At 47.1% G+C, this 15362-nt stretch overlaps 1 protein-coding gene across 1 annotated transcript in view; it reads left to right on the top strand.

Annotated features, from left to right (window-relative positions):
- SH3BP2 (SH3 domain binding protein 2) overlaps positions 1–15362 on the top strand; it is a 137366-nt gene that overhangs the window by 55319 nt on the left and 66685 nt on the right. The window lies entirely within an intron of this gene.

Raw genomic sequence — 15362 nt, 5'->3', positions numbered from 1 at the left:
AGTTCAGACCTGATCGCTGCTGTGCGAAAACACACAGCAGCGATCAGGTCTGATACAGCCCCCAGGTTGGCTGGTTTAAACCAAATGATTTTTGCATGCGCACAGCGTCTATTCACGAGAGACAGTGGGACTGGGGGCATGCCAGCAGCTCACAGAGCGCTGAGCATGCCTCCTTAGTGAAGGAGATGGGAGGCATGGCTTACGATTGCAGCTTTCCCGTGAAGCCACACCCATTTTCCCCAAGGTCATGCCCGCTTTTTGGAAACGCGCACGACTTCACCGCGCAGGAGTCCCAATTCTACAACAGTGAAAGTTGGGAGGTATGCTAATGCTTAAAATGTACTTCTTGTTCTTATTTATAGTTTCATCCATCTCTGAGTGTACTTTGTACAGAGGCGTAACTAGGGTTTCTGGAGCCCAGAGCAAGATGAAGAGTGGTGCCCCCACCCCCAAAAAACAAAACACACACATAAAAGAAGTATGTGCGTGCGCCTAAGGTGCGCACCAAAAAAATGGGTGTGGCCACGCACCAGAAGGGGTGTGACCATGCTCCAGAAGGGGTGTGGCCACTGAAAATGGGGCATGCCAATATGGCTATCACCTACCCCCTGTGTCGCCTCTCAGCACACTATCACCTACCCCTTGTGTCGTTCTCAGCACACCTTCATTCAATTTTTGCACAGTACGCATGCAGAGTCCCCTTTTTACTAGAGATGTGCACCGGACATTTTTTGTGTTTTGGTTTTGGATTCGGTTCCGCGGCCGTGTTTTGGATTCGGACGCGTTTCGGCAAAACCTCCGTGAAATTTTTTTGTCGGATTCGGGTGTGTTTTGGATTCAGGTGTTTTTTTTCAAAAACCCCTCAAAAACAGCTTAAATCATAAAATTTGGGGGTAATTTTGATCTTATAGTATTATTAACCTCTATAACCACAATTTCCACTCATTTCCAGTCTATTCTGAACACCTCACACCTCACAATACTATTTTTAGTCCTAAAATGTGCACCGAGGTCGCTGGATGACTAAGCAAAGCGACCCAAGAGGGCGGCACAAACACCTGGCCCATCAAGGAGTGGCACTGCAGTGTCAGACAGGATGGCACTTAAAAAAATTGGCCCCAAACAGCACATGATGCAAAGAAAAGAGAAAAAGAGGTGCACTGTGGATGCTGGATGGCTAAGCTAAGCGACACAAATACCTCAATATCACAGGAATTATTCATTCTAATCAATGGTATTATTGGTCCAAATCACTGGAAGAAAATGACAAAATCACTGGAATTATTAGTTCTAATCAATGGTATTATTGGTCCAAATCACTGGAAGAAAATGACAAAATCACTGGAATTATTCGTTCTAATCAATGGTATTATTGGTCCAAATCACTGGAAGAAAATGACAATCACTGGAATTATTAGTTCTAATCAATGGTATTATTGGTCCAAATCACTGCAAGAAAATGACAAAATCACTGGAATTATTTGTTCTAATCAATGGTGTTATTGGTCCAAATCACTGGAAGAAAATTACAAAATCACTGGAATTATTTGTTCTAATCAATGGTATTATTGGTCCAAATCACTGGAATTATTCGTTCTAATCAATGGTGTTATTGGTCCAAATCACTGGAAGAAAATTACAAAATCACTGGAATTATTAGTTCTAATCAATGGTATTATTGGTCCAAATCACTGGAAGAAAATGACAAAATCACTGGAATTATTCGTTCTAATCAATGGTATTATTGGTCCAAATCACTGGAAGAAAATGGAATGGATGGATACTTGCAGTGACACAGAGCTGCAAGCTACAGCAATGGCCTACTATACACAACTATATACTGTTGGGTCACAAAAATGATGCACTGTAATACTATATATATACTGCTCACAAAAATGCCGCACAGATATGGAATGGATACTTAGAGTGACACAGAGCTGCAAGATACAGCAATGGCCTACTGTACAACTATATACTGTTAGTCACCAAAATGCTGCACTGTAATACTATATATATATACTGCTCACAAAAATGCAGCACAGATATGGAATGGATACTTGCAGTGACACAGAGCTGCAAGATACAACTATATACTGTTAGTCACCAAAATGCTGCACTGTAATACTATATATATACTGCTCACAAAAATGCAGCACAGGCATGGAATGGATACTTGCAGTGACACAGAGCTGCAAGATACAGCAATGGCCTACTGTACTGTAATATTATAATTATTATATAGGTGACAGATATAAAGTTACATTGTGAGGGAATTCAGTATACGTTCTGTCATCAGGTACCAGTGAATGACCACATCATGTATATATAGGTAACAGATATAAAGTTACATTGTGGGGGAATCCAGTATACGTTCTGTCACCAGGTACCAGTGAATGACCACATCATGTATATATAGGTGACAGATATAAAGTTACATTGTGAGGGAATCCAGAATACGTTCTGTCACCAGGTACCAGTGAATGACCACATCATGTATATAGGTGACAGATATAACGTTACATTGTGAGGGAATCCAGAATACGTTCTGTCACCAGGTACCAGTGAATGAACACATCATGTATATAGGTGACAGATATAAAGTTACATTGTGGGGGAATCCAGTATACGTTCTGTCACCAGGTACCAGTGAATGAACACATCATGTATATAAGTGACAGATATAAAGTTACATTGTGGGGGAATCCAGTATACGTTCTGTCACCAGGTACCAGTGAATGGCCACATCATGTATATAGGTGACAGATATAAAGTTACATTGTGGGGGAATCCAGTATACGTTCTGTCACCAGGTACCAGGGAATGGCCACATCATGTATATAGGTGACAGATATAAAGTTACATTGTGGGGGAATCCAGTATACGTTCTGTCATCAGGTACCAGTGAATGGCCACATCATGTATATATAGGTGACAGATATAAAGTTACATTGTGAGGGAATCCAGTATACGGTCTGTCATCAGGTACCAGTGAATGACCACATCATGTATATATAGGTGACAGATATAAAGTTACATTGTGAGGGAATCCAGAATATGTTCTGTCACCAGGTACCAGTGAATGACCACATCATGTATATATAGGTAACAGATATAACGTTACATTGTGAGGGAATCCAGTATACGTTCTGTCACCAGGTACCAGTGAATGACCACATCATGTATATAGGTGACAGATATAAAGTTACATTGTGAGGGAATCCAGAATACGTTCTGTCACCAGGTACCAGTGAATGACCACATCATGTATATATAGGTAACAGATATAACGTTACATTGTGAGGGAATCCAGTATACGTTCTGTCACCAGGTACCAGTGAATGACCACATCATGTATATAGGTGACAGATATAAAGTTACATTGTGAGGGAATCCAGAATACGTTCTGTCACCAGGTACCAGTGAATGGCCACATCATGTATATACTTACACTGGTGGTTCCCAGTCCGCACAATGCAGCACACTGAGCACAGATATTTGCAGCACACTGAGCACAGATATGGAGCGTTTTCAGGCAGAGAACGTAGATATTTTCAGCACACTGAGCACAGATATTTGCAGCACACTGAGCACAGATTACGGAGCTTTTCAGGGAGAGAACACTGCCACGTCCTCTCCGTTCAATCTCCAATGCACGAGTGAAAATGGCTACGAAGCGCGTCTCCTTATATAGAATACGAATCTCACGAGAATCCGACAGCGGGAGGATGACGTTCGGGCGCGTTCTGGTTAACCGAGCAAGGCGGGAAGATTCGAGTCTGCCTCGGAACCGTGTAAAAAGGTTGAAGTTCGGGGGGGTTCGGATCCCGAGGAACCGAACCCGCTCATCTCTACTTTTTACACAGTGCCAGATACACAGTTGCCCCACAGTGCCAGCTACACAGTGCCAGATACACAGTGCCCCACAGTGCCAGATACATATTGCCCCACAGTGCCAGATACAATGCCCCACAGTGCCAGATACATGCCCCACAGTGCCAGATACAATGCCCCAGTGCCAGATACATGCCCCACCGTGCCAGTTACAATGCCCCAGTGCCAGATACATGCCCCACAGTCGCAGTTACAATGCCCCACAGTACCAGTTACATGCCCCACAGTGCCAGTTACAATGCCCCAGTGCCAGATACGTGCCCCACAGTGCCAGATACAATGCCCCGCAGTGCCAGTTACCATGACCCACAGTGCCAGTTACCATGCCCCACAGTGCCAGATACATGCCCCACAGTGCCAGATACAATGCCCCACAGTGCCAGATACAATGCCCCACAGTGCCAGTTACAATGCCCCACAGTGCCAGTTACAATGCCCCACAGTGTCAGATACATGCCCCACAGTGCCAGTTACCATGCCCCACAGTGTCAGATACATGCCCCACAGTGCCAGATACAAGACCCCCCCCCCCCCCCGCCGCTTACTTCAGTCGGGCCATCGGTCACCGCTGCTGCGCTGCCCTCTGCTCCAGGTCTCCCGCGGCGGCTATCTTAAATGTGGCCCCGGTTCGTTAGTCAATCAGAGCTTGCGGACCGGCAGCCAATCGGGAGCCGGTCCGCAAGCTCTGATTGGCTAACGCTGCCGGAGACCGACCGGACAGACACGCAGCACTGCTGGCAGCGCGGCAGTGGCAGTGAGCACATTGAGGGGCAGGAGAGATGCTGCGCTCTCCTCCCCTCACATTGCAGCATGCATGGGGCGGATGGGCATGATGCCCTGGCCGCCGACGGCGCCCCCCTCTGCTGGGCCTGCCAAGGCGCCCAGGGCACGTGCCCCACTTGCCCTGCCTTAGTTACGCCTCTGACTTTGTATATATTATTATTATTATTATCATCATCATCCTTTATATGGCGCCAAAAGGGGTCAGCAGTGCCTAACAAAGTACATAAACAAATAAACAAAATAAGAACAATGACGTACATTACAAGACAATATAGGACAAGTACAAGGTGTATAAACATTGCTGCATCAATGGACATGACACTGAGATAAGTATCAGCATGGCTGAAACCGAGGGCTACAGATGAAGCCGCACTCACTTGAGGCGGCTCCATTGCAAACGAGCATTCCTGGCGTGACTAAGCGATCCGTCCGCCTAGTCACACTGGGAGTGCACAGAGACGCTCCCATTCAGAGCCTCTCTGTCCGGGCACGCAGACGGAGACGCTCTCCATTCAAGTGAATGGGGTGCGTCTCCGTCGCGGGTGCCCAGATGGACAGGGACGCTCTCGGTGATAGGCCCGGGCGGGCACGCCTAGTCACAGGCGGAGCCACGACTAGCGTGGCTTCATCTGTAGGTGCCATTGTAAGGAGTATGGTGTAGACCAGCGGTTCTCAACCTCGGTCCTCAAGTGCCCCCAACAGTTCATGTTTTCCAGGTCACCTAGCAGTTGAACAGGTGTATTCATTACTCACTGACACATTATAAAAGACCCACAGGTGGAGCAAATTGTTTCACTTGCAATCCTGTGAGGAGACCTGGAAAACATGAACTGTTGGGGGTACTTGAGGACCGAGGTTGAGAACCACTGGTGTAGAAGATAGTCTAAAGCTGGGTACTCATTAGATGATTTTTGTTAACGATGTGGCCGATTCCGACAGATCAGGACTATAAAATAGTTTACATCATCTAGTGTGTACAGAACGACGCACGTATATATCGTTAGCCGTTTGATAGATTGCACAGTGTGTATGCACTATGGGGGGAATTCAGAGTTGATCGCAGCAGCAAATTTGTTAGCAGTTAGGCAAAACCATGGGGGTCATTCCGAACCTGTTCGCACGTAGCGGTTCTTCGCTGCGGTGCGAAGGGGTCAGAAATGGGTATGCGCGGCGGACGCATTGCGCCCGCGCTTCATTGCCTGGCAACGCCGCCGCCAGTGAGAAATGTGATCGCAGCAGCGATCGCAAGAAGACTGACAGGCAGGAAGCGTTCCGGGGCGGATACTCACCATTTTCCAGGCGTGGTGAGTCCAACGCAGGTGTGTCGAGGCGTTTGGAGGGCGGATGTCTGACGTCAGGACCGGGACCTTCATCGCTGAATCAGTCGCACTGGGTGTCAGTAACTGCAGCCCTGGTCTTGTTTTACTTTTTTAGCAAAGCAGGGCTGCACAAGCGATCACCGCTCTGCTATGCTATAATACACTCCCCCATAGGCGGCGTCTAGTTGATCGCACAAGCAGCAAAAAGTTGGAATGACCCCCTATGTATTCATATGTTTAGTCTATTCTACATATTTTCAGATGTAATAGGAATAATGGCCCTCATTCCGAGTTGATCGGTCGCAAGGCGAATTTAGCAGAGTTACACACGCTAAGCCTACGCCTACTGGGAGTGTATCTTAGCTTCTTAAAATTGCGACCGATGTATTCGCAATATTGCGATTACTAACTACTTAGCAGTTTCAGAGTAGCTCCAGACTTACTCTGCCTGTGCGATCAGTTCAGTGCTTGTCGCTCCTGGTTGACGTCACAAACACACCCAGCGTTCGCCCAGGCACTCCCACCGTTTCCCCGGCCACTCCTGCGTTTTTTCCGGAAACGGTAGCGTTTTCAGCCACACGCCCCTGAAACGCCGTGTTTCCGCCCAGTAACACCCATTTCCTGTCAATCACATTACGATCGCCGGAGCGAAGAAAAAGCCGTGAGTAAAAATACTTTCTTCATAGTAAAGTTACTTGGCGCAGTCGCAGTGCGAACTTTGCGCATGCGTACTAAGCGGATTTTCACTGCGATGCGATGAAAAAGAACGAGCGAACAACTCGGAATGAGGGCCTTTATTGGAAGATGTAAAATAAATCAAATCAAAGCCTAATAGCATTATTAATGTTAGAAAGCATTAAAACAAGGTTTCAAATACATGATTATTATTTTTTTCCATTAAAACATTAATGCAAAAAAAAAAAAAAAATGGTTTAAAGAAAAGAAAAGTTGTTGTTTTTTTTGTTTGTTTTTTATAAAACTGATTTTTTTCCCAAACCCTGGAACCAGATAGCAATATGAAAACTCCATATAGTGCTGCCTGACAGCTGTGGGATATATTTATTAAATGGAGATAAGCACTACAATTTTAACAAGGAGGCTGCTGATTCTTCCACCACAATCCTATTATCGCTATCACTATCTCAGGATGGCAATAGCATATCTCCCAACTGTCCCGCTTGTCACGTTTTTTTGGGACTGTCCCGATGTCCCACCCGTGGGCCGCAGTGTTCCACGGTTGGAGGGGGGAGGCATTTTGAGGCGTTTAGCAGAGCAGTGGTGAATAGACGCTGTGAACATGCGCACAGCGTTTATTCTCAAGACAGAGGGACTGGGGGCATGGCCAGAAGCTCACAGAACGCTGGCCATGCCTCCCCTGTGACGAAAACTGGAGGCTTGGCAGGAAGTCGTGGCATTGCCGTGAAGGCACACCCCCTTTTCCTGAGGTCACGACCCTTTCCGAGGTCCTGCGTAGAAGATTGTAAATGTTGAGAGGTATTCAATAGTAGGAGCTGGCCATATGTGTATTTAAATAAAGTTGTTCTTTAATATTTAAATAAAACACTCCGGGGGCGGGGGTGAGCAGAAATCCAACAAAAGTGCTGTCGCAATGCTGTTTTCTGGCCTTAGCGCGCCAGAAACAGCATCGCACCCGACACTTAAATCGGAGGATGCCGTTTGTTAGGACAAAACACCCTGTTTAGTCCCTGAGAACCGACCTTTGCCGACATAACAGCGCGCTATTTAAACCACGTTGAATTGAACTGACCCCATTGTTCTGGAGGCAGCTGTATTATTCAGTTCCCATAATTTCTGGTGGTTTAACAATGCAGGTCCCTTATATCTGTGGTGATATTATAGTGCAAGACCCCTAAAATCTCTAGTGGCTTTCTCTTAAAACCTCGGCTGGCTTTACCTTACAGACCCCAGTCGTCTGGCAGCTTTATAATACAGATCTCTCTTTTAATATTTAGTGTCATTACTATACAGAACCCAGATCTTTGGTAGCTTTAAAATGCAAATCCCACTAATCTCTGGTGATGTAATTACTACATACGTAGATCCCAGACCTATAACATGAAATATATGCTATCCTACTTTGACCCATGAATATTAAGTTTGTTTGTGATGGGATGACGTAAAAAAAAAAACAAGAAAACAGTGCACAGAGTCTAGCACTCTGATTGGTGGAAACCTATTCACTAATCAGTGTGTGGGGAGTTCTTCAATGAGCTGTCATTGTGAAAAGAGTTTGCCCATGGCAACCTATCAGCATTGAAGTAACATTTGTTAAGTGCAGTCTATAAAGATGTACATAGCAGCTGATGGGTTGCCATGGGCAACCTCTCCAGTCATACACTTTTCTACTCTTTTCACTACTTCATGAATAGACCCATTAATCACTATGTAAGCGTGCCAGGAACAGGAGACCTATGAGTGAGTGCAGGCCAAGCTAGTAGAAGAGCAAAACAAAGTGGTACAGCAGACTGGACAGCGACATCAGTGAGTGGTAACTATGGCTCCTCTTAGGTAGGGTTAAATAATACGTTTTGTGCAGAGACCCACTGGTACTGTGTACTGCTTGAATCCTGTGGTTGTGTTTTGACAATAATGGGCCTTAGTTCCCCCACTAGGAGACCAGAGCTTTGTTAAACGTACACCTCTGTGCAGCATATCATACATGTCTTTGCTGCGCAAATTGTTCAGAAGCAGACATATGCGACTACGGATATAAAACCCACTATACTCACAGCTGTACTTTGTACAAAGAAAAAATAAATAAAAAAATTAAATTTTATATATATATATATATATATATATACTAGGTGCTTCATTGTGCCCTACGGGCGCTCTTCGCACCGTCGCAAGGGGCTACGCACTCTTAACCCTTGCATGCCTTTCTGGGGTTCAATATTTGTATTATATGGAGTATTACCTGCATTCCTTTGTTAGTGGTTAAATATTGCACGATGAAAGGGTGTGCGATGGTGAAGGAGGCGTAGCCTCTTGCGACGGCGTGAACAGCGCCTGCAGGGCACGATGTACCGAATGTAGCGGGTGCGGGGAGGACTGCGGATGGGGGAGGGTGTCTGTAGATGCTGCAGGTGGAAGGGGGGGCGGATGCAGGGGGGGGGCCCGGATGGGGAAGGGTCGGAGGTGCTGCAGGTGGGGGAGGGGCAGAGGAGTGAGGGCTGCAGATGGGGGAGGGGTCCGGAGACACTGCAGGTGGGGAAGGGGCAGGGGTGCCACGGGTGGGGGAGGGGCAGGTTCGGGGATGTTGCAGATGGGTGAAGGGTTCCAGAGGTGCTGTGGGATGGGAAGGGGCGGGGGTGCTGGGGGTGGGGTAGGGGATCTGGAGGCGCCGCAAGTGGGGGAGGGGCAGGTTCGGGTGGTGCAGCGGATGGGGAAGGGGGTCAGGAGGCGGTGCAGGTGGTGGAGGGGTGGGTGCGGGGGTGCAGTGGGTCGGGAGGGGCGGGTGTGGGGGGGGACCGCGGGTGGGGGAGGGTGTCTGCAGATGCTGCGGGTGGAGGGGGGGTGGAGGGGGGGCAGGTGTGGGGGGAGACATATATGGGGGGTGGATGGTGGAGGGGGTCTGGAGGTGCTGTGGGTGGTGGAGGGGCGGGGGAGTGGGAGCCGCGGGTGGTGGAGGGATCTGGAGGCACAGCGTGTGGGGGAGGGGTGCCGCATGTGGTGAAAGGGAAGGTGCGGAGGTGTGGTGCATTGGGGAGGGGTCTGGAGGCGCTGCGGGTACTGTACCTGCCAAAAAGGTAGATGGAGGGTATGCAGTAACAGGGCCAGGACATGGGTGACAGGGTCAGAACAGGGGTGACGGGGCCAGGACAGGGTTGACGGGGCCAGTACAGGGTTGACGGGGCCAGGACAGGGGTGACGGGGCAATGACAGGGGTGACGGGGCCAGGACAGGGCGACGGGGCCAGGACAGAAATGATAGGGACAGGATAGGGGTGACAGGGACAGGGTAGGGGTGGCAGGACCAGGACAGGGGTGACAGGGCCAGGATAGGGGTGACAGGGCCAGGACAGGGATGACGGGGCAATGACGGGGTGACGGGGCAATGACAGGGGTGACGGGGCAAGGACAGGAGTGACGGGGTCAGGACAGGGCGATGGGGCCAGGACAGAAATTATAGGGACAGGATAGGGGTGACAGGGACAGGGTAGGGGTGGCAGGACCAGGACAGGGGTGACAGGGCCAGGATAAGGGTGACAGGGCCAGGATAAGGGTGACAGGGCCAGGATAAGGGTGAAAGGGCCAGAATAAGGGTGACAGGGCAAGGCCAGGGGTGACAGGGCCATGACAGAACACAGGGCACGGGAGAGATTGCTATTAGGAACAAAACAGTGGTGACAGTGACAGATAGATGTGTATTACCGGAGTCACTACTGCTGGCTGCTGCTGTTCCACTCCAACTTGTTGGGATCTGCTGCTGCTGGAGACTTGGCATGGCTGACTCTCTCAGGCTGGAGTCCTGCTTCCTCTGCCCGCCCGCATCCCTCCCCCCACTCCTCAGTCACACACCGTGGACCTCGCGCGGCTACCGGGCACTGTGGTAAGGGGAGACTGGTAGTGACTGGTTATCCCCCAGGAGACGCTGCGGCTGGAGGGAGGAGGGGGACATAGCATGCATGCGGCGCGGACCTCGCGGCTGCTGGGCACAGTGGTAAGGGGAGACTGGGAGTGACTGGTTAGCCCCCAGGAGACGCTGCGGGTGGAGGGAGGAGGGGGTCGGAGCCTGCAAGCAGCACGGACTTCTGCAGCGCTGCCCACCGGTTAAAGTGTGAGAAGGAGCTGGGCGCACCTCACTGCGGGCGGCAGCGCTGCAGCTAGTGGTGGGGTTGCCGGGGCTGGAGATAACAGAGGCAGTACGGAACCTGCACAGCGGCAGGTGCCCCACAAAACTGCAGCTAAGAAGCGTGGAGTGTGCCAGAAAGTGACGCTCCTCCTTCAGTGCCAGAGAGACCCTGCTGAGTATGCTGATGTGGGGGGTCAAGCACACAGTGAGCCGGTGCCCGTCTGTCTGTATGGCATACCCTCTCACACACCCCCATACCTCCCCACTGTCCCGATTTTTGCGGGACAGTCCCGTTTTTTTGGGTATGTCCCGCTGTCCCACCCGCGGGCCACAGTGTCCCGCGGTGGGGGGGGGGGGCAGTTGGGAGGTTCCTGTACTCGCTGTTCTGCTTAGCAGAGCAGCGGTGAATAGACGCTGTGCGCATGCGCACAGCGTCTATTCAGTGGAGACAGGAGGAGAGGGGGCATGCCAGCAGCTCACAGAGCGCTGGGCATGCCCCCTCACTGACGAAAACGGGGGCGTGACTCGCGATTGTGTGTCCTCCCACGATGCCACACCCCTTTTCGTTGGCCACACCCCCTTTTCGCCGGACGTGTGTCCCTCCTTCTGCCTGAAGAAAGTTGGGAGGTATGCACCCCTGTCTGCCTGAAGAAAGTTGGGAGGTATGCACCCCTGCCCGTGCCATGCCCATACCATCTGCTTCTGCTCCTAGTCTCCTATAGACTTGCCCAGATCTGTGACTCATTTATCTAACTCCGCCCAGCGTTGTGACTCCGCCCAGCATTAGCAAATGAGGCACAAAGTCACAGATCTGGGCTAATATATAGGATATATATATATATATATATATATATATATACAGTATACAGGGTTATCAAATTTGTTGTGATCTGACCTCCAACTTACAATCCTTGAAGGAGGAGTCCACAAAATAAATATTTGTACATCTGCTCTTATGTGGACCACCACTGGATGTTAGTGGTGGTTGAAATGTTTTATGGACAGTTATATCAATACAGTATCAGATGATCTTTTATAAATTTTGATCAATTTTGCACATTGGAACATATTGTTTGTTTTCCTAAACAAGATTTTATTTGACATTAGGTCATTCTGTCACAAAAATAGGGGTGTTATAACAACCCCAAGGCGTCAATTACACCAATACTACATATATATATATATATATATATATATATATATATATAAAGCATGCAGAGGTGCGGCACTCAGACTGGAACAAAGGACTCGAAGTCTGTGGATTCTTTATCAACGTTTCAATATATTACATATTGTCATCAGGATATACAAAATACAAACAAACATACCTTTTATAAGAGACCATCACGCATTGAATTTATTAACCCATGGAAGACATGTTTCAGTGGGGACCTCCTCCGACACTGCCTCTTCCAATAATGCCTGTCTATCCAAAGCCAAAACTTTTTGTTTACATAATTCAAGACGCCTCGCGTCATACCCTCTCTCCAAAAACTTCAAGACCACCTCATCAATTTGTAAGGAAGCCACCGCAGGGTCACTGTTAATACGAAAAACTCTTAACATTTGAGAATAGGGTAAACCATTAACTAATAAACTTGGATGGCAACTCTGCGCTTGCAATAGCGTGTTTCTATCTGTGGCTTTGGAAAAAAGGCTGGTATGAACAACACGGTTTGAAATAGAAACATGTACATCCAAGAAATCCACCGATACCTTACTATAAGTATACGTGAATTTAATCGGGTTATCCGTGGTATTGTGTTCCTCCAACAACAATTGTAGGTCCACAATGTCCCCCCGCCAAATTAGGAACAAATCATCGATATACCTCAGTAGCAAGACAATGTGATCCTTAGCAGTCTCAGAAAAGAAAACCAGTTGTTCAATGAAGAACATTATTATATTAGCATAGGCCGGTGCCATGGAACTACCCATGGCACAGCCTTGTACCTGTAAATAAAAAACATTGTCATACAAGAAATAATTATTGTGCAAAATGAGATTAAATAATTGCAAAATTATATCAATTTTATCAGCAGACAATGAACTTTTAGATTCCAAAAATAACCGTAAAGAGTGCAAACCTAGGCTGTGTGGAATTGACGTGTATAAATTAACCACGTCAATGCCAACCAGCCAATAATCATCATTGTTCCTCCTGGATACAACATCATTTTTGAGGATGTTACGGACGGTTCCAGTTTTCGATGATGATTATTGGCTGGTTGGCATTGACGTGGTTAATTTATACACGTCAATTCCACACAGCCTAGGTTTGCACTCTTTACGGTTATTTTTGGAATCTAAAAGTTCATTGTCTGCTGATAAAATTGATATAATTTTGCAATTATTTAATCTCATTTTGCACAATAATTATTTCTTGTATGACAATGTTTTTTATTTACAGGTACAAGGCTGTGCCATGGGTAGTTCCATGGCACCGGCCTATGCTAATATAGTAATGTTCTTCATTGAACAACTGGTTTTCTTTTCTGAGACTGCTAAGGATCACATTGTCTTGCTACTGAGGTATATAGAGGATTTGTTCCTAATTTGGCGGGGGGACATTGTGGACCTACAATTGTTGTTGGAGGAACACAATACCACGGATAACCCGATTAAATTCACGTATACTTATAATAAGGTATCGGTGGATTTCTTGGATGTACATGTTTCTATTTCAAACCGTGTTGTTCATGCCAGCCTTTTTTCCAAAGCCACAGATAGAAACACGCTATTGCAAGCGCAGAGTTCATTAGTTAATGGTTTACCCTATTCTCAAATGTTGAGTTTTTCGTATTAACAGTGACCCTGCGGTGGCTTCCTTACAAATTGATCAGGTGGTCTTGAAGTTTTTGGAAAGAGGGTATGACGCGAGGCATCTTGAATTATGTAAACAAAAAGTTTTAGCTTTGGATAGACAGGCATTATTGGAAGAGGCAGTGTCGGAGGAGGTCCCCACTGAAACATGTCTTCCATGGGTTAATAAATTCAATGCCTCTTCATCAGTAATAAACAGGACTGCAAACTCATTATGGCCTGTGATCCAGAGTGACAGTAAACTTAATTTGAAGAATCACAGGTTGCTAACGTGTTACTCCCGTGGCCGAAATTTTAAAGATATTCTGGTAAAAACAGACACTACCAGGCATCTGTTGGTAGAACCACTTTTTTGAGCAATACCCGGGTGGGTTGTTTTAAATGTACGTGCACCACATGGCAATTCTTGTTGGTGGGTGACTCTTTTAACCATCCACATTCAGGAAAGCCTTATAAGATACGACATTATTTTACCTGTAACTCCATGTTTGTAATTTATCAACTCATCTGCCCTTGCGGATTGAGTTATATTGGTAAAACGGAATCTAAATTTAAAGAACGTATGGCCAATCACAGAGCCGCCATTCGAGCAGCCCTGATCTCTGGCTCCAGTGACCAACCGGTCGCACGTCATTTTGCGGAGGCCCGCCATCCCTTATCCAGTTTGCGCTACAGAATGATCGATACCATCCCTGTTAATAAACGTGGTGGTGATCGTTCTTTAAAGCTTTTACAGTGTGAGGCAAGGTGGATTTACAGGCTTAATGTCATCCACCCTAAAGGCTTAAATGAAAAATTATCTTATGTTGCTTTACGTTAACGGTGCGGTGGCCGTTAATGAATATATATCTCATGATTGAGGGGGTACATTGACACAGCCTCATGTTTGAGTTGGCTGTGAGGTTTATATTGGCGAGTGCTGCTACGTTGTAACTGTATTCTTTTTTAAGAGTTATCCTTATTTGTCAATATAAAGTATTTTTAATTATGGAAGGAATCAGCTTAACAACTTTCACCCGATTACGATGCTAGGGCATTAGTACATCCATATGCCTAGGGTATGCCTCACCAGAAATAAGTACAGACTGTTTGTCATGTTGCAATTGTTTATTTACATCCAAATGCTTGCTACATTGTTATGACTTGCTTTTCTATATTCTGTGTATCTATTAGAAGTATGGTAATGGGTTAAGTTTCTCACAGGTGTACGGCGCATTTTAATGACGTCACCTAACAGCGCGGCAACGGGGTGGGTGTGTGGTCCCAGCCCCGATGCTCCCATTCACGTGTGATGGTCTCTTATAAAAGGTATGTTTGTTTGTATTTTGTATATCCTGATGACAATATGTAATATATTGAAACGTTGATAAAGAATCCACAGACTTCGAGTCCTTTGTTCCAGTCTGAGTGCCGCACCTCTGCATGCTTTGTATCCCGTTTTAGTGAAGGCACCGACACAGATTATTGGTAAGCAAGGAGTGCCGGACCAGCGCCATATATATATATATATATATATATATATATATATATATGTATGTACGAGTCCAATGGCGGACAATAAGGCACTCCAGAGCCTTGATACAAAAAACAGACTGTATTGACAAGAGCGACGTTTCGGGGCAGAGCCCCTTCCGCAAGGCATACCAATACATATATGGGATTCTTCAATTTGACGGCTGTCAGGATCCCTGCAGTCAGGATACCGGCGGCGGAATCCCGGCAATGCCACCAGCC

Source organism: Pseudophryne corroboree, chromosome 1, assembly GCF_028390025.1.
Source record: "Pseudophryne corroboree isolate aPseCor3 chromosome 1, aPseCor3.hap2, whole genome shotgun sequence".
In the NCBI taxonomy this organism is placed as follows: Eukaryota; Metazoa; Chordata; class Amphibia; order Anura; family Myobatrachidae; genus Pseudophryne; species Pseudophryne corroboree.
The sequence above is the reverse complement of the archived record's forward strand: the minus strand, read 5'-3'. Positions and strand labels throughout refer to the sequence as shown.